Raw genomic sequence first — 21,416 nt, 5'->3', positions numbered from 1 at the left:
GATCTCACAAAAATTATGGCTTTTTGATGTTTAAACTTATGAATTTCAACTCAAGACATATCAATAAAAATCATAAATTAATCAAAGTTCATTCTAATAGTAATATGAATGATTCAAGTGAGAATAAGACAAAATTCAGAGATTTCTAATGATGATATAAAAGACCCCTCCACACTTAAGATGTACATTGCCCTCAATGTACAAAGAAAGATATATTGACAAAGATAGATTTATAATCATAAGATAGGGAGAGAAGCGAAACTTCCTGAATGATGAATGAACTCCTTGAATTGGAGTCATGGAGAATAAACGGCCAAAGCAATGATGAGGGTGGAGGTGGATACTCTAGTGGTGGTAGAGGTTGGGTTCCACAAGTGCTGCGCCAAAAGAATATTATATCTCATGTTGGCTATGGTCATGGTTGAGCAGGGCATGGCAGTCGTGGAGAACCTTTCCCAGTAGAGTTCCAAGTTCCTAAGTAATAGTGAGCTTTGGAGCTCTTTATAACTGTGATAGAATCAGGAACTTTTTTAGGAAATATATAAAGAAGAATAATTACTCGTAATGAAATAGCCGAAATTAAAAATTGTAAAATAATAATTATAAAACCTAATAAAAATAAGCTTAAAGAAAAAAAAGTAGTCTTAAAATAGAATAAAAGTAACAAAATAAAATAATAAATAAAAGTTTTTAAACATCTTCATCGCTAGATGGTTCGCAAGGTAGGGGCGGCAGTGAGATGTGGAAGTGCTGACAAATCTGCTGTAGAGTAGCATCAATGTTATCGAAGCGCTGAAAACACTACTACTCGAATCGAGTAAGGCGCTCAGAGATATCAGCGTATGAAGCCGCCGCATAAACTGGACGAGAGGGGGTAGTGGCTGAGACGGTGGGTCCTCATGACGTGGAGGGACATCATCAGTAATATCCTCTGGATCGTCCTTCTCGGTGGTACTAAGGAGGGTAGGTGCCACGTCGTTTCTTGATCATCCTCATACTTAGCATGCTCGAGATGCCTTGTGAGAACATCTGGCCAATGAGAGTGAGGGAGGATGATTGAGCTGCTGTGTTGAGGAGCCCGAAGTGCCGAGCCTGTCGAGTCACATAGGGCCCGATAGAGATAACCCCTCTCCTGTGCCGCTCCGTTTGGTGGCAAATGACGAGGCCAATAAAGTAGGCGAGGTCGATGACATGGCCATTCACCATACTCCATAAGAAATAGGCGTCGTGGGTGGTGACGATGCCGGTGCTCTCTCGTCTCCCTGTCAATGTGTGAGCCAAGATGGTGTGTAGATACCTAAAGCATGGAGGGAGAGCTGATGCCTTGGAACAGATAGGGTCGTAGGTGGCCGAGGCAGCGACGAGGTCCCTCTAGCATTTTGAGGGGGAGTAGTAGATGTGGTGGTGGAGGGTGTTGAGTTCATTATAGTCCATGAATTTTTCTGCGTATAGCCCTAGTGCAATCCCAAACTCAGGTACGCTCAACTAGCGTACTAGACCACCAAGGCGGAACTGGACCATTCCAGGATCGTCAAAGTTTGTCATGACAGTCTGAAGATGGAACGTCGAGCAGAGTTCCAATGTAAACTCTAGATATGTTGGCTCGAAGATCTCAAAGAAGAACCCCCATGGGTCAATCGTTAGGAGGGCTCGGACCGCATCAGCCAATTGAATCTACTCGAGTGCGGCCCAGTCAATGCAATGGCCCACACCTAGGGGTTGGGCCTGTAATATCTAATATAATTTCTCCTGGGGTCCCAAGGGAACCTGGAGGAATGAGTGCCTAATCTCCGTGGTAGAACCCGAGGATGACGCTGCTCCTTTCAACTTCTTCAAGGCAGGAACAACGATCTTCTTACCACGTGAAGACGACATTGTACCTGCATTGAAAAATCAAAGTTCAACCAATATGCCCCAAGAATATTATGGAAAATCAAGGCTAAATATGAATATTTTATGAGATTTACGTACGAGATGATACAAACTAAAGCCACTAAATATATCAAGTTAGAGGATTATGGAAATAATGAATGAATGCATGTGAGTAGGCATAAATTTCATGTAAACAAGGAAAAATGAAAGAGTATAGCATAATGTAGTAACTAAAATGACAAAAAATTTTATTAAACAAGCATGAGTATTTTAATATTCTAACTATGAATATTCATTCAAAATAGTTCAATATAGCAGAGGAATCATGAAATAAGCAACATATTTAAAGAAAATAGAGAGAAAAGAGTAAACAAACGTAAAAAGAATGAGCTTGGGGTGTTGGAATCGGTGTTGTAGTCAGCGCACGGGCGTGAGGGGTAGGGCGTGTGAAGTTACAGCGGCTAGGGTTAGGGTTTTTTAGGGAGGGAGATGATGAATAGTGAGGGGTTCATATAGATTTTGGGGTACATGGTCGTGGGACACGCCCCTGTGGCCTAATTTTTGCCCATGTGTTTCGCAAATTTTGAATTTGGGCACATCTGGCATTTGGCCCACGCTCATGTTCTTTCAGCGTATGGGTGCACATGGCTGTGTCTTACTTTGTTCGCTTCTCCCACGCCCGTGTACATAGGTCCATGCCCATTTTCGTTTTGACAGTGTCGACCACGAGTGGATGGCACAGGTGTATCACACGCCCGTGTTACATTCTCAGTTTCAATCACGGTTTCGAGGCACGTGCGTGTCTCACACCCTTGTTGTTTTGGTAGTTTCACCCACTGCCATGTCTCATGGCCGTGGCAACTTATCGCATCCCGTGTTGAGAAAAAAATCTTGCCCTGTTTTCATACGGCCTAATGCACGCCCGTGTGCCTGGTCGTGTGGTCTTTTGAAAGTTTACGTTCCATGATTCAGTTAGGTGTTAGATGTTAAAAACTAAAATTTTAAAGAAATTAACATTGTTAGTGCTCGGGTTGCCTCCTAAGAAGCGCTTATTTATAGTCTAAGCACGACTTACCTCTCTTCTGCATGGTCAAGGTGGTGCGAGGAGTTTACACTCCTCATCCCTGCTATCAACTTTACCAACAGAAGGTTTAAGACTGGTATTTTTTACCTTAAATGTGATGAATTTGGGATGAATTACCTCGATTGTACCATATGGGAAAATACTGAGTACCGTAAGAGCAATTTCTTCATTAGGTTCAGGAGTGGCAATGCGTGGATCTGCTGCAGCTAGTAGTACTTTGTCTCCAACCTTAAGTTGATTTGGTGAGGTATTGAGCTTGTCCTGGCTCTATTTCGGTTCATCGGGTGTTCTCGATTTTTGTGTCCACCACTCATCTAGCTCCTCGATTTGTAACCTTCATTCTTCATAGATAGGTCATTTCCTGTTGTTTGAACACAGCTCATATGTATTCTTCAAAATTGTTTCCTGCATAGAGGGTGTCACCACATGATCAGTACTAGTAGAATGATTTATACAATCACCTTCAATTTTTGATGTGTTACTCGAATTATGAGCTTGAAGAGTGATTGTTTCGTCTCCCAGACGAAGTGTGAATTCACCTGTACCAACATCAATAATGGTTCTAGCAGTCACTATAAAGGGTCGTCCTAAAATTAAAGGTGCGTTACTATCCTTTTCCATGTCTAGAACAACAAATTCTACTGGGTATATAAATTTATTGATCTTAACAAGAACATCTTCAATGATACCCCTAGGAAATCTAATGGTTTTATTAGCCAATTGAATACTCATCTTAGTTTGTTTGGGTATCCCAAGACCTAGTTGTTTAAACATTTTATAAGGCATAACATTAATGCTTGCCCCTAAGTCAGCCAATGCATGATGAACATCTAAACAACCAATTAAACAAGGAATAATAAAACTCCCTGGATCCTTCAATTTTTTGGGTAGCTTATTCTGTAATATGGCTGAGCAAACTGCATTCAACTCCACATGTGACGCCTCATCCAACTTTCGTTTATTTGTGAAAAGCTCCTTTGAAAACTTGACTGCGTTTGGCATCTACGAAAGGGCTTCAATAAACGGTAAATTAATATGTAGTTTCTTTAAAAGTTTGAGGAATTTACCAAATTGTTTGTCTGATCGGTCTTTCCTTGTCGCATTAGGTATGGCACACGAGGTTTATATTCTATACTCATCGAATTTGGGTCATTTTGGCCTATCTCATTCTTACCTTTGCTTACCACCGTTTCTGGCCTTGGTTTTGCAACTAACCCTTCCTCATCTTGAATGGCAATCGCGTTGAGTTGCTCCATTGGGTTAGATTCAGTGTTGCTTGGCAGGCTACCTTGTGGTCGTTCAGAATTCAACTTGGCGAGCTGTCCAATCTGAGATTCGAGCCCCTGGATTGATGGTTGTTGATTTTTGAGTGTCATCTCGGTATTCTGAAAACGAGTTTCTGACACCGAGATGAATTTGGTTAGCATCTCCTCAAGGTTCGGCTTTTTCTCCTACTGGTACGGTGGTTGCTGAAAGCCTGAAGAGGGTAGTGGTCTCTGATTTCCTTGGCCTCCCCATGAAAATTGTGGGTGGTTCCTCCAACCTGCATTGTAAGTATTACTATAAGGATTATTTTGAGATCGAGGATGATTACCCATGTAATTTAACTGCTTGTTCTCCATGTTGTGGCCATAGGGTAGGTAATCTTAGATTGCTCGATCTACCTCCACTTGCTTCGCACTGCATTACTGGGTGAACTTGTGAAGAACTAAGAAAACCATCAATTTTCTTGTTCAAGAGTTCTACCTGATTAGAAAGCATGGTGACTGAATCGACGTTATAAACGCCGGCTACTTTTGTTGGCTTTGTCCTCATGACTTGCCACTGATAGTTATTCAATGACATCTCCTCTATAAATTCATAGGCATCTTCAGGTGTCTTATTTTTGATGGTTCTTCCAGCAGCTGCGTCAACCATCTACCGAGTCGAAAGATTCAGGCCATTATGAAATGTTTGAACCTGTAACCAAAGTGGTAACCCATGGTGAGGGCATCTTCTTAAGAGGTCCTTGTATCTCTCCCATGCATTGTATAGTGTTTCTAAATCCATCTGCACAAAAGAAGAGATATCATTACGTAATTTAGCTATTTTAGCCAGCAGAAAATATTTTAATAAAAACTTTTTGGTCATTTATTTCCAAGTAGTGATTGATCCTCGTGGCAACGAGTTCAACCATTGTTTAGCCTTATTCCTCAACGAAAAAGGGAATAGCCGAAGGAGAATGGCGTAATCAGAAATGCCATTAATTTTAAATGTATCACATAGTTCCAAAAAGTTTTCCAAGTGAGCGTTGGGATCTTCGTGCTGCAAGCCATCAAACTGAACAAATTGTTGTATCATTTGAATTGTGTTAGGTTTCAGTTCAAAAGTTTTTGCAGCTACAGTAGGTCTAACTATACTCGATTCAGTTCCTGTTAAAGAAGGTTTAGCATAATCATACATAGTGCGCGGACCAGGATTCTAATTAACAGCAATCGCAGGAGGTAGCAAATTTTCTTGGTTTTTAGCCATCTCCTCGGTTGTGGTTGAAGTATCGTCCTCGTGCTCTTCTTCTGTGTATCGTAAGCTTTGCCTTTTTTCTCTTCGGCTTCTGCAAACTGTGCGATCGAGCTCACTATCAAACAGTAACGATCCTGACGGGTTTCTTCCAGTCATAAACTAGAAAAACCAGTCAGAAAAAAATAAATGAAGAATTAGAAAAGAAAATAAAAATTTAAATTGCAATAAAAGTAAAATGGCTAAAGTAATAAAAATCAAGTGTTCCTAATATCCTAGTTCCCCGGCAACGGTGCCAAAAACTTGGTACGTGATATTCGTGACAGGTTTTAAAGATTTATGAATGAATCGTTCTTGAGACTAACTTATTAGCATGATTAAGGCAACTGTACCTATCGAACAGTAGTATAGTTTAGCAAGACCAGATTTTCGAACCCAAAGGAACTACGAGTACTAATATTTACTTCCTTTTTATTATCTAGCCTAAAAATTAAGAGGTTTGGTTATCTAAACTAATTATTAACTAAGAATGCACAGAAAGAAAATTTGGGAAAATTCGATTGATTAAGACAATCCCTAAAGAAAAATCCACCTAGACTTCACTTGTTATTTAACTTTGAATTAGATTATTCATTTGACTTGATCTGTAGAAATCTTTAAGTTATATTATTATCTCTCTAGAGACTAATAACGTCTAACCCCCTAGGTTGAATAATTGAAATCTCCTTCTAATTAACACCCTAGAATTGCATTAACTCGATCTATGGATTCCCTTATTAGGTGACACCCTAATCCGGCAAAATCTTATCTCCCTATCTCTAGGTGTGCAATCGACTCCGCTTAATTATGACAAATTTACTCTTAGACAGGGTCTATTCCTCCTCCGAATAAGAGCTTAACTTGAATCAATGTCCTGGAATATCAAAACAAGAATTAAGGACACATAATTAAGAACAAGTCAAATATTTATCATACAATTCAGATAATAATAACAAGATCTATCTTAGGTTTCATTCCCCTTAGGTATTTGGGGGTTTAGTTCATACTTATAAAAGACAACATCTCAAAAGCATAAAGATAACAAAACATAAGAAAACTCAAAACTCCTGAAGGAACTTGAAGGGAGATCTTTAGTCTTAATGATGAATTCGGCTTCTAAGATGGATCAATCAGCTTTCCTTGAGTAATTCCTTGCTCCCTACTCTGCGTCCCCCTTCTAAGTGCCTCCTCAGGTGTTTAAATAGGCTTTAAAATGCCTAAGAGCCCCCAAAATTGGCCTTTCCCGAATAGGGTTATACTTGGGTTAGGCAGGGACACGCCCGTGTGTGATGACTCCAGCCCGTGGTCAAGGCTGTTAAATAGGTACGGGCGTGTAGTATACCCATGTAAGTCGTGCTTCAATCCTGCCAAAGGGACACGGCCATGTGACACGCCCGTGTGAGAAAGTCCAGGCCGTGTTGATTTCCCACGTAGGTCCATTTTCTCTGTTTTCGGCCCGTTTCTCGCTCTTTTTACTTCCTATGCTCTCCTAAGTATAAAACATGAAATTAAAGGATTAGAAGCATCGAATTCACCAAATCTAAGGAGAAACCATTCATAAATAGGCTAAGCATGGGATAAAAATATGTATAAATTACGGTTTATCACTTCCACTGTGGACACCAAATCTACGGTCTCGAAGGTGAAACAACTGTAGGTCGGATTCCAGAATTGGGCCAAAGCCTGAAATAGATGTTTATCTATCTTGATGTCGAGTAAGTAGGGTAGATCACCGTAATTGTCATAAAATAGCTGTTTGACTTCATCACCCTATTGGTCCTACATTTCCTTCAATTCCTGAAGATCATTCTGTGTTACGTTAATACGAGTGAAGTCTCATAACTCTGAGGTATACTTCGCTGTCAAGCTATCTCCCTTTTCCAATTGCATTTTCTCCGACCTTGTACGGACAGCCGCATTATCCTCTACCTTATCAAAAATTTGTTCTCCATGACAACCTCTTTATTTAGTAATCGAACTTGAACCGACACCTTTTCTATGATGAAATGCCATGCAATCATAAGAAAAACAACACAAGTTAGTACAATTCATATGAAATTAAAGCAAGTAAGAGATAACAAGAAGAACACCTATTAGGATAATCACTAAAGGTTTGGTGTAGCTCTACCTAGGGTGGGCTCCTATAGTTTACTACATGTGGTTTGGTTCTGATAAACCGTAATTTATACATATTTTTATCCCATGCTTAGCACATGTTTGGATGATTTATCCTTAGATTTGGTGAATTCGATGCTTCTAATCCTTTAATCTCATGGTTTATACTTAAGTGAGCATAGGAGAGTAAAAAGAGCGAGAAACGGGCCAAAAACGGAGAAAATAGACCAACATGTGAAATCAACATTGCCTGGACTTTCGTACACGGGCAAACCACGCGCCCGTGTAGTTCTAGCAAGCTCTAACACAGCTTGGACTTCCTTACACAGGTAGACCACACGCCTGTGTCCTTTTAGCAGAATCGAGCACGACTTACAAGGGTAGACCACAGGCCTGTGTCTATTTAACAGCCTTGAACACGATTGAAGAAATCAAACACGGGCGTGTCCCTGTAGAGCCCAAGTTTAGTCCTATTCGGAAAAGGCCACTCTTGAGGGCTTTTATGCATTCTTAAGCCTATTTAAACACACTAGAGGAGGATTAGAGGGGACACACGGAGTAGAAGGCAAGGAATTACTCGAAGAAAACCGATTGATCCATCTCAGAAGCTGGATTCATCTTCAAGACTGAAGATCTACCTTCAATTTCCTTTAGGAGTTTTGGGTTTTCTTTATGTTTTGTTATCTTTATTCTTTTGAGATGTTTCCTTTCATAAATATGAACTAAACTCCCTAAATACCTAATGGGAATAAAACCTAAGACGGATCCTGTTATTATTATCTGAATTATATGATAAATATTTGACTTGTTCTTAATTATGAGTTCTAAATTCTTGCTTTAATATTCTAGGATATTGATTCAAGTATTAATGTGCTTATTCAGAGGAGCAAAAGTCCCTGTCTAAGAGTAGATCTAATATAATTAAGCGGACTTGGTTGCACGCCTAGAGATAGAGTGACATAATTTGCCGGATTAGGGTGAAACCTAATAAGGGAATCCATAGATCGAGTTAATGCAACACTAGGGGTTTTAATTAGAAAGAGATTTCAATTAATCAACATAGGGTTAGATATTGTTAGTCTCGAGAGAGATAATAATATAACTTAGGAATTTCTACGGATCAAGTCAAGTGAATAAATCGTCTGATTCAGAGTCAATAACAAGTGAAGTCTAGGTGGATTTTTCCCTTGGGTATTGTCCAAATCATTCAGTTTTCCCAAAATTTATTTCCCCAATTTACTTTCTGTGCATTCTTAGTTTAGTAATTAGTTTAGATAAAATAAACCCCTTTATTTTCAAGCTAGATAATAAAAAGAAAGTTAATACTAGTACTTTTAGTTCCTTTAGGTTCGACATCCCGGTCTTGCCATAATCTATACTACTGTTCGATAAGGTGCGCTTGCCTTTTTCATGATAATAGTTAATTTTCAAGAACGGACATTCATAAATTATAAAATTTATCATGAATCACACACGATCAAGTTCTAAAGACAGGGTTCCTGAACCAGCAGATTCCTCGATCTTCATCCATTATAGGCTCATATAGACCGAGTTCGATTTAGGGGAATACATTTCCCTATGGCTATACGGAGATGAAAATCTCATGAAGACATACTTACTAATGAATCTCAAAAGCGATCCACTATCCTATACGAAGGTGAAAACCTCACGAAGGACTAACTTTTCACTCCCACTTAAAGGGTAGGACCGAACGGTCATGCAATGCAATGTGCAGAAATATTTAGAGACTTGAACCAACAAAGCAAGTATTATGAAAAAGATAACAGATGAAATGCAATGAAAGGATTGTATTTTAAATTGAATTTTTAATTTTCAATAAAAAGACATAAACTAATCAATTTACGGCTACACTCTCTCGTGTCCCCAGTGGAGTCGCCAAGCTGTCAAAACCATTTTTTATTGTGAAAAACGGTGTCAACTTTTATGTAAAAGAAAGCCGAAAATGGAGTCGCCACCGATCCTTTTTATTGGGTGTGATTGGATCACCTTTAATTAATCATTTTAATAAAAATTCAAATTTACTAAAACGATAATTTTGGAGTACGAAATTCAGAAAACAAGTTCAAGAGTCGATTGCGCACGAGGAAGGATTAGCACCCTCGATACGCCCAAAATTGGTACCTAATTGATTAGTCGATGTCTTAGTGTCGAAGGTTAAAAATTCGAAAAGGAATTTAAAATACGATCCTCTCTAAAAAAACTTGAATAAATTAAAACGAGCATTAAAGGCCCTCTCATCTCGAGATGTCAAAATGTCACATCTCCTAAGTTAGGACACGACATTTGAACCCTCGAAAATAAGCTTTCCTTTTAATTTTATTTTTTTAAAAAAATCGTACTTTGGTTTTTTTAAAAGGTTATTCGGCTGTTTAAATCTAATGAGGAAAACCGAAACCCCGTAAGTTAGGGCACGACCTTCTCAAGTTTCTAAACGTGGAATATTACCTTTATTTTTATTAAAAAAGCACATATTTCGAGCTTCAGACGAATCTTTGACGATTTAGGTTCAAAGAGAAAAATCAAAACCTCGTAAGTTAGGGCACAATTTTCCTCGAATCTCCAAAACGCCAAAATATAACTACTTTTTAAAGTTTTCCTTCTTTATGAGTTAATAAATTTATTTTTAAAACGATGTGTGAATAAAATATTATTTTATCAAAGGATAATAATGATGAATACATTAATAAAACAACACATGGGAATCATATAATACACACTATTTTAACACTAACTAGCTCTATCTTATGATAAATAAAACCAATAATAACCATGATAATAGTATTAACACATGCACATAAGGAACGATGTCAATCGAATAATGGAGACGAAAACATGAATAAATATAAAAGAAAATAATTTGTAAAAGATCAAAAATAAAGAAACAAATGAAGGTGAAATGAAATCATGAATATAATTTGAAATCAAAAAAAAATAATGGTAATAGTATCATAGAGAGAACATAATAAAAAAGTAAATAGAACATATAAAAACTAAATTTGGGATTCTAAAAATATTACTAACAGAAATGTTAAAATTAAAAAATGAAAAGGGTAAATACTAGGTATAAAAATAAAATAATATTAACTAAAATGAATAATGATAGAAAAAATTAATAAGCAAATGATAAAATACATTAATTAAAAGACTTTATTGAAAATAGGATAAAATTAGGGGTCGAAATTGCAACAAATTTAATTAATAAAAGCAAAATAAGAGAAAAATAAGAGTGCGAAAAAAGGTAAGGACTAAATAGCCAAATATGCCAACATGCGGACAATGTCCTTTCTCTGGAAGATCAGCGTGCCAAGGACAAAATTGAATCACAAGAGAAATCAGGTGGTCGGATTTGTAAAATTATAAAAAGAAGGAAAGGGGATCAGATTGTAACACGCCGCAAATGCGGAAGGATTAATAGGGTAAATAACCCTTTTAACAGAAACACACGGATCCTCAAGCTAGGTGGGTCGGGTTGGGTCACGTGGGTCTAGTGCCTAAACGACGCCGTTTAACATCTAAAACTAAGGTACAAAAATGGTGCCATTTCATATAATATAATTTAGGGATTTCTACGGATCAAGACAAATGAATAAATTGTTTAATTCAAATTTAGAATAATAAGTGAAGTCTAGGTGGATTCTTTCCTGGGTATTGTCTCTCTCATAAGTTTTCTTCGATTATTTTCCCAATTCGCTCTCTGTCACTTAGTAATCAGTTTAGATTTTAAAACAATTCCCTTCAATTTATAGGCTAGATAATAAAAAGATAGTAACTACTAGTACTTTTAGTCATCATGGAAATGATATTCCTGACTCATCGTAGCTATACTACCATTCGATAGGTGCACTTGCCTTTGTCTTATTTTAGTTAGTTCGTGACATCATCAAGTTTTTGGCATCATTGTCGGGGAATGAAGATATTAGGAACGCTAGATTTTTATTAATTTAGCTATTTTTATTTTATTGCATTTTATTTTTGTTTTTGTTTTATTTTTAATTACTAAGTTTTTTTATTTTCTTTTGGCAGGTTTCTTTAGTTTATGACTAGAAGAAATCCGTCGGGACCATTGCATTTTGACAGCGAAATTGAAAGTACTGCTCGTAGAAACCTTAGAGAGGCGAGACAGAATCGACAAAGTATAGAGGAAGAGCAAGAGGATGCTACTAAGGAGGTCGCTAACAATCAGAATGATCAACTACTCCCTGTGAATCCTCCAAATCCAAAACCTGCTCCACGATGTACGATTATGCTAAGCCCACTCTCACTAGGGCAGAATTGAGTATTGTTAGACTTGCTATTGCTGCAAATAATTTTGAACTGAAACCTAACACTATTCAAATGATTCAACAGTTTGTTTAGTTTGATGGTTTGCAGGATGAAGACCCAAATACTCATTTGGCCAATTTCTTAGAATTCTGTGATACTTTCAAGATAAATGGCATTTTTGGCAATGCCATTTGCCTTCGGTTGTTTCCGTTTTCATTGAGGAATAAGGCTAAACAGTGGTTGAACTCTTTAGCACTAGGTTCTATCACTAGTTGGACCAAATGACCAAAATTTTTTGCTGAAGTACTTTCCACCAGCTAAGACAGCGAAATTGAGGAGTGATATCTCTTCCTTTATGTAAATGGATTTAGAAAGTTTATATGATGCATAGGAGAGGTATAAAGATTTATTGTGAGGTATAAAGTTACTCATATGGCTATAGGTTTAGACTTTCCACAATGGTTTGAACCCCTCAACTAGGCAAATGACCAATGCAGCTGTCGGTGGTACTATAAATAATAAAACACCTGAGGAAGCTTATGAGTTCATAGAGGAGATGTCATTGAATAATTCTCAGTGGCAAGTCATGAGGACACGACAAAAGCAGCCGATGTTTTTAACGTTGATGCGGTTACCATGTTGTCAAATTAGGTAGAACTTTTAAATTAAAAGGTTGATGGTTTATGTGGTTCTAGCAGGTACATCTGGTGATGCAGTGTGACACAAGTGGAGGTGGAATAAGCAATTCAGAACATTTAGCCTACGGTCCTAGCATGAAAAATGAGCAAATGAATTATATAGGTAATAATCCTAGACCTCAAAATAATCCTTACAGTAATACTTACAATGCAGGTTGAAGGAACCACCCAAATTTCTCATGCCAAGGTCAAGGAAATCAAAGACCACCACCCCCTCTGGGCTTTTAGTAACAACCTTATTGACAGGAAAAGAAACCAAACCTTGAAGAGATATTGGAAAAAATTATTTCAGTGTCAGAGACTTGTTTCCAAAACATCAAAACAACTTTAAAAAATTAGCAAGCATCAATTCAAGGGCTCAAAAGTTGGGCAGTTTGCTAAATTAGTTTCAGAAAGGCAACAAGGTAGTTTGCCTAGTAACATTGAACCCAATCCAAGAGAGCATGTGAAAGCAGTTACATTAAGAAATGGGAAAGTGTTAACTGAACCTGAAAAGAACTTGCTGCAAGAGTCTGATAAGGAAAAGGACGAGAAGGTCAAACCCGAAGTGAATGTAACACCGGTACTTAACGAATATAAACCACCCATCCCATATCTGGCAAAGTTGAAGAAAGATGGCATGGATGCACAATTCTGTAAATTTCTTGAACTTTTTAAACAGTTGCATATTACCTTACTGTAACACCCCTAACCCGTATCCATCACCGGACTAGGGTTAAGAGGCATTACCAAACATATCAAAACATTTCGCATTCATTACACAATCAAAAGTCATACATTATCATATCAAAGTCAAATAACAACATAAAGTCCCTTTCTTAGGTCAAAGAGACTCTAACATGCATTAAGAAGAGGTTGGGATTAAACTAAACACATACAAAATTTTTTGAAACTAAACAATTTTTCTAAGTTATAAAGGTCACACACCTGTGTGAACAGGCCGTGTGCCTCACACGGCATTAAACACGCCTATGTGTCTAGGCCATGGCGAAACAGAGCATACATATAGGCTAGTCCACATGGCCAGATGACATGCTCGTGTGCCAGGCCGTGTGAAAATTAAAAAGGCTACTAACTCGGTCACAAGGCTAGTCACACGCCCGTGTGTCTAGCCCGTGCTCGAAACTGATTTGGCCACACGGCTTGGCATACGCCCGTGTGTGCGACTGTGAGGCCTACCCAGGCTCATTTTGAAATGACCCTCAAGCAACACGGTAGAGACACACGACCATGTCCTTACCCGTGTGGGCAAAAAATAGGCCATTTAGAAAGCCAACTTGCCACCCAAATTTTGGGTCCCCCTACAAGATCAAAACCTAAAACATTTCATACTAAATTCCAACCGATACATAATGAAAACATGCACCATTCATGCCATATCATTAACAGCCAGTTTCATACTTATATCCAAACTAAAATCATGCCAAATCATAATCCAAATTCGTACCAAAACATATTTTTCATAACCTCAATTTACTCCATTCAATCACATGCCATAATCTTACCAATTCCTCAAATAGACACATACCAAAATCTTACCAAATTGACCAATTCTCTTTGGCAATCCATGAACACATCATATTGGCAATATTGTATCACATAGATTATATTCCAAAGGCATTTATAAACACAACCAAAACCAAGCCTGTAACAGCCCGATTTTGGGCTTAGTCGGAACAGTGGTTTTGGGACTACTAATCCGAGGGTGGAGAAGTTATTTTTAATATTATTTTATGAGTTGTGGCATGATTATATGAGAGTATGAAAATATTGGTGAGTTAATTTTAGCGATTTCATGCTTAATTGTGAAAAAGGACTAAATCGCATAAAGTGCAAAAGTCCTATTTTCATAGTTAAGGGTGTTAAATAGCTAGAGAACCAAAATTGGGGGTCTTTGAAGGACAAATAGACCCTTGGAAAGGTGATGGCCGGCCATAGGAGACAAAAGATGGAGAAAGTCAAAATTAGGTAGAAATTTCATAAATTATTTGACCAAAATGAAATAAAATAAAGAAGAAAAGGTGTCATCTTTTTCTCACCTTCTTCACCACTGAAAATACCAGAAAAATAAGGGTTTAGAAGCTTGAAAAATTTTAGCCGCTCTTTTCCTTCACAAGTAAGTGATTTTGATAGTTTTTCTTGATGATTTTTGTATTTTTGGACACCTTGTAGCATGAGCTTTCAAATGAAGGGACTATTTTGCTAAATGGTTGAAAGTTTATGGTTTATCCATGATAGTAAACATGTTTTTTTCTGAAATTTTATGGAAGAATATGAGTTATGGTTGTGTAATAAAAAAGTTTTGTGAAGTAGTTTTCAAGGAAACCTTAACTAGGTACCATTTTGCATAAGTTAAAAATTAGATGATAGATGTGAGAAATAATGGAAATTTTGGGTTTCTATAAGAGTAAAAAGGGTTTGGCTAGGCTTAAGATATGAAGAAATTCGATAAAAATTGATTTTTAGACCTAGGGGTAAAATGGTCATTTTGCAAGAGTATAGGGGCAAAATGGTTATTTTGCCCAATTATAAATTGTTGAGTACCTAGATCATTAAAATGATTAAATTTGTGAATTTTTATCATTATAGATCAAAAATTGCAAAATCTAGGCCTAGACTGGGGAAAAGCAAAGTAAGTGGACTAAGCCGAACGAGTAGCCTACATTATGTATACCGAGGTAAGTTGTATGTAATTAATACAATTACATTGTTATTATATGTATTTGAATTGATATAGTATAAATTTCTTGTTTGTGAAAATGATCATAAATGATGAATCTTGGGATAGTAGAACTTCCGGATGAACCTTAAGAACAAATCGGATATTCATGCCATGACATTTAGGTTAATTGTGTACTAGTGTAAGACATGTCCGGGACATGCATCGGACATATTACGAGAGCCAGTGTAAGACCATGTCTGGGACATGGCATCGGCATTGAAACGAGAGCTAGTGTATTGGGACACGCATCGACCTCGAGATGTAAGCCAGTGTAAGACATGTCTGGGACATGCATCGGCTACAAGATGTGTCAGTGTAAGACCATGTATGGGACATGGCATCAGCAGAGATATGTTAAAGTCAGTGTAAGAACATTTCTGGGACATCGCATCGACTTGACGTGTAAGCTAGTGTACGACCATGTCTGGGACATGGCCTCGGCATTATACCTTATGTTTAAGACTGAATGAATATCTGATAGCATTCTGAATGGTTCAACGGTAAAAGTCACAGGTTAAGTTAAACAAGCAAAGTATAACCATGCTGTGATTGGTACAGGTACCTATTTGAAATGTATGAGATGTGAGCTCAATATATGCTATGTGAAATGTATTGGCTAGTGATGAGTAAGTTGTGTTTATGCCTACTTAAGTACTATGAGTATGATGATGAATGGTAAAGTTGTTGTTATATTTATTGCATGAAACTTACTAAGCTTTATGTTTACCCTATTCCATTCCATTTTCTTATAGTGCCGCCTAAATAGCTCGAGGACTAACGGATGTCAGAGCCAACAATCATAGTATCAGCCAAAGCACTTGGTATAGTTAGATTACTTGTTTTGATTATGGCATGTATAGGGCTTAGGCTTTAATGTTTTTGTGTCATTGGGAATTGGCCAAATGTGTTGGCTTGGGCTAAAACCCTTTATTTTGTATAAAGCCTTGAATGAGGGCTAATATTTATTTTATTATATATACATAAAAGATGTTACTTTCATGGATGAGTATATTGCATATGTGAAACGTTATCTATTATGGCTGTTTTAGTTATGTGGATCATTCTTGTATTGGTGTTGATTGATTTTGTGTAGGTTATGTGAGTAAGGGTGATAAAGAGTCTTGGTAGATAGCCTTTATTTTTCCCACACAGGTAGACACACGGTATGTCCTACGGTCGTGCGATCCAACTGTGTGTCCCCTGCACGTAAAATTTACAGGTCAGTATGCATGGTAGTAAACACACGAGCAGAGACACGGTCGTGTGTCTCAGCCGTATGAAGGACATGTCCTACCACATGGGTATGTGCCTTAGCCGTGTGACCCTTAAGAATTGCTGATGTCAGAAATAGAATGTCTAGGTTTTTGCACACGGGCTAAGACCCAGGCGTGTTATAGCCATGTGAGGGACACAGGCCATGGACACGGGCGTGTGCCAGGCCGTGTGAAAACCCCTGTAGGTTCCAAATTGAAATTAATTCACACGGGTAAAGGACACGGGTGTGTCCTTGTATGCTTAGGCCGTGTGAGCCACAAGGCCAACAGTACGACCATGTCGAATTGGTCACACGGACGTGTTGCCCCTCCCACACGAGCATGTGCCCCTATGTCTAGTGTTATTTTTCAAGTTCGTTGAAAGACCCGAATTGGTCCTGATTGGTTTTTAAATGAATGTTTGGAATCTCGTAGGCCATATTGAAGAAGTTTAGAAAAAAATTTTAAATTTGACTAGGTCTTGATGATTCAGAAATGTAGGAATGCATGTGTTCAAGGTAGGTAACGCCTTCTATTCCGTCCCAACATAGGGTACGGGGTGGGATGTTAGAAAGCCATATCACATGGCTAAATATTCATGACTCCAAAACATATCTTAATTTATCTAGACTATACATGTCATACTTTAATGTTTACACTTTAAAAAGGTACCAAAGATAAGTTTGATAGTGTGGTGATGATCCTTAACGATCCCTGAGCTCTCAGTAGCTTCGATATTTATAAAATAGATGAAAAACACACAAAGTAAGCTTTCAAAAGCTTAATAAGCCATAAACAAATAACTTATCACATAACACATTTCTAGAACCAAACCATTCATATAACTTATGGCAAAATATATTTACATATCCATAAGTCTCTTATAGCTCATTTAACCATAATTCTCTTACATATATCATATGTACCCAATTGTACAAATACCTACCTTTCATTCTCAATCATGTTATACATTTCAAACATACCTAAATCGGATATACATTCACATAGTTATTCATTTCTCAAAGTGCCCGATGAACTATTCGGAATCATTAAAGATAATCGGATAGCTCGGAAAACTCGTACAATGCCAACGTCCCAGACGTGGTCTTATATGTAATCAAATGTCGATGCCACTGTCCCAGATAGGGTCTTACACGAAATAAAATACGATGCTGATGTCCCAGACATGGTCTTACACATAAATCTCAGATCGATGCCAACATCCCATACGTGGTCTTACACGAAATCACATATCAGAATCCTATGTCATGACATATGTATCGTAACTATTCCTATGGTTCGTATAGGGCTTTCGGACGTCGTTACATTATTGAAACTTTTTCCATTTCACATATTCAACTTCTATAATCATTCATCACAATTCAATATCATATAAATATGAAAATCAATTCAAACAGATTTATTTGTATATTAACTTACCTCGTACGGAAATGAACAGAAACGAACGACTAATCAACGACTTTCGACTTTCCCCGATCTAATTACGTTTTTCTTTGGTTCTTGATCTATATAAATCCAAATTTAACTCTTTTATTCAACAATTCACTCAATTCAATATATTTAGGGCATTTTACAAATTAGCCCTCACATTTTCACATTTTAACATTTTAGTCCCTATTTCATAAAATCACAAAATATGCATAATTTCATTTCACACATGCCTAGCCTAAAATTTTCCTTTAGCTCATATAAGTCCATATATTTCATTTATTTCATATTTTAGCGCTTCAATTTCTCATTTTCACAATTTAGTCCAAAATACTCAAATTCATAAAAAACCCCAATACAAAACATAGTAATCTAACACATATCTTTCATTTTCTATCATCTAACTTCATAAAACTCACATTACCAATAATGACACAACTCAAAATCATAATAAATTCAAAAATTGAGGCATGGGCTTGAAAGATTACTAAACAACGATCACAAAAACGTAAAAATTATCAAAAACGAAACAAAAACGAACCTTCAATTGAGCTTTAGTATGGTCGAGCCCTAGATAGTTATTTTTCTTTGTCTTCTATTTCGGTTGATGAAGATGATTATGAAGCCATATTTCATTTTAGTTTATTAAATTATAACTTATTAATTAAATTACCAAATTAACCTTACTTAAAACATTATAAAATCGTTTAATGGATGGTCATTAATGTCCATTAACCTTAGTTATTGTCTAATTGCATCATAAGGACCTCACCTTTAATAAGACATAGTACTTAATTACTTTTAACAAATAGCTAGCCACTTTTACATTTTTCGTAATTAAGTCCTTTTTATAAATTGAGCACACAAACGACAAAATTAAATCACAAATTTTTCACAAATATCAATTTGCATATTATAAGCACGGAAAATAATAATAAAATATTTTTTTGACTCGAATTTTTGGTCCCAAAACCACTGTTCGAACTAGGGGGTTGTTACACTTACCTTTTGTTGAAGCTATTTCGCAGATGCCTACATAGGCAAAATTTTTGAAGGAGTTTCGAACAAATAAAAGGAAGTTTGAAAAGCTGTCTACAGTGGAACTTACCTTCAAAATAAACTGCCAACCAAACTGAAAGATCCAGGAAGTTTTACTATTCCCTATTTAATTGGTAGTTTAAATATTGATAGGGCATTAGCTGATTTAGGTGCTAGCATTAATTTGATGCCTTATAAAATGTTCGAGCAGCTTGGTCTTGGGGAACCAAAACCCACTAGAATGAGTATTCAATTAGCTGATAGATCTGTTAAATATCCTAGGGGTACTATTGAGGATGTGCTTGTAAAAGTAGATAAATTCATATTCCCTGTTGATTTTGTTGTGCTTGACATGGATGAGGATGTTGAGGTGCCTTTAATTTTAGGTTGCCTATTTTTAGCCATTGCTAGAGCTGTTATTGATGTGGGTGATGGCAAACTTGTGCTTAGGGTAGGTGATGAAGAGATTATTTTTAAAATCTATGATGCCATGAGATTCTCTAGAGAACAAGATTATTCCTGTTATTTTATTGATTCTATTGATCACATTATTCAAGATTCTTTATAGAAAATTGTTCATGAGGACACGTTAGAACTGTGTCTTGTTTAAGGAGAGGAGGTAGATGATGGTGATGCTGTGATAGGTAAGACAAAAGCTGATTTAGATTCTAATGAGTCTTCATTGAGATAGAAGAATTATGAGGATATTGAGGTAAACGATGAATTGAAACTAAGACCCTCTATTGAAGAACCTCCTAAATTAGAACTAAAACAGTTACCAAATCACTTAGAATATGCATTCCTTGGAAATAATTCTACATTACTAGTGATTACTGCTTTAGATTTGCAGCCAAATGAGAAAGATAAGTTACTTCAAGTATTGAAGAAGCATAAAAGAGCCATAGCTTGGAAGATTTCTGACATTAAATGGACCAGTCTCTCTTTTTGTAGGCTCAAAAATGACTGAATCCTAACATGAAAGAAGTTGTTAAGACTGAGGTAATTAAACTTCTAGATGGTGGAGTTATTTATCCTATTTTTGACAGTACTTGGGTAAGCCTTGTGTAGGTTGTTCCTTAGAAGGGAGGCATGACTGTTGCAGCAAACGAGAAGAATGAGTTGATTCCTACAAGAAAAGTCACGGGATGGAGAGTTTGCATTGACTATAGGAAGTTAAAGGATGCCATAAGAAAAGATCACTTTCTTTTGACATTCATTGATCAAATGTTGGAAAGATTATCTGGACATATTTATTATTGCTTCCTAGATGGACTCTCTGGCTACTTCCAAATCCCAATAGCTCCTAAGCACCAAGAAAAATGACATTTACATGTCCATATGGTACGTTTGCTTACCGAAGAATGCCTTATAGATTATGTGATGCTCCTGCTACTTTTTAGTGATGCATGTTGGATGTTTTTGATGAACTCGTAGAAGACATTATGGAGGTATTTACGGAGACTTCTCGGTATTCAGTAATTCTTTCCATATTTGTCTTAAAAATTTAAAATGAGTTCTAATGAGATGTAAGGAAATGAACCTTGTACTTAATTAGGAAAAATGTCACTTTATGGTTCGATAAGGGATTGTGCTAGGCCATAAAATTTCTAATAAAGGGATTGAGGTTGATAGAGCGGAAATTGAAACAATTAAAAAATAACCTCCCCATTCGAAGCTTTTTAGGACATGTTGGGTTCTATAGAAGGTTTATTAAAGATTTCTCCAAAATAGCTAAGCCTTTAACAAATTTGCTAGAAAAAGATGTGCCTTTTGATTTCAATCAGGAATGTTTAGTAGCATTTAATACTCTTAAAGATAAACTAATTAATGCTCAGATTGTAGTTGCACTTGATTGGAATTTACAATTTGAACTAATGTACGACGCGAGTGATTTTACAGTAAGTGCAGCTCTTGGACAGTGAAAAGACAAGCATTTTCAATTAATCTATTTTGCTAGCAAAACATTGAGAGCCACACAAGAAAACTACACGACTACTAGAACAGAATTACTAGCTGTGGTTTTTGCATTCGATAAATTTAGACCATATCTAATATTATCTAAAGTTGTCGTTTGCACTGACCATTCGGCTCTGCATTATCTCCTCACTAAATCTGTGATAGCCCTAATTTGACCCTAGTCAGAAAATGGTTTCGGGACCACAAAACCGAGTCATAAAAATAATTAACTGTTAAATTCTATGTTTATTATATGTGTAAATGCATGTGTGAAAGTTTCATGCTTTGATTTTGTCATTTGTATGTGAAATTTATAAGATAGGACTCATGTGATAAAACTTGAAAGTGTGATAGGTAAATTTTAAAGTGCCAAATAATGCATGAAATGTTGACATGAGGGATTTGCATGT

The 21,416-nt window shown here is 36.8% G+C and overlaps 1 non-coding gene across 1 annotated transcript; it reads left to right on the top strand.

The window, feature by feature from the left end:
* The first annotated feature begins 4,931 nt into the window (after window positions 1–4,931).
* LOC121210666 (small nucleolar RNA R71) lies at window positions 4,932–5,038 on the top strand. Its single transcript, XR_005905780.1, has one exon. It is a non-coding gene; the product is annotated as a small nucleolar RNA R71 (small nucleolar RNA).
* The last annotated feature ends 16,378 nt before the right edge of the window (window positions 5,039–21,416 follow it).

This window comes from Gossypium hirsutum, chromosome A11, assembly GCF_007990345.1.
Source record: "Gossypium hirsutum isolate 1008001.06 chromosome A11, Gossypium_hirsutum_v2.1, whole genome shotgun sequence".
NCBI classification, from domain to species: Eukaryota; Viridiplantae; Streptophyta; class Magnoliopsida; order Malvales; family Malvaceae; genus Gossypium; species Gossypium hirsutum.
Note: the sequence above shows the minus strand (reverse complement) of the source record. Positions and strands in the feature narration are given on the sequence as shown.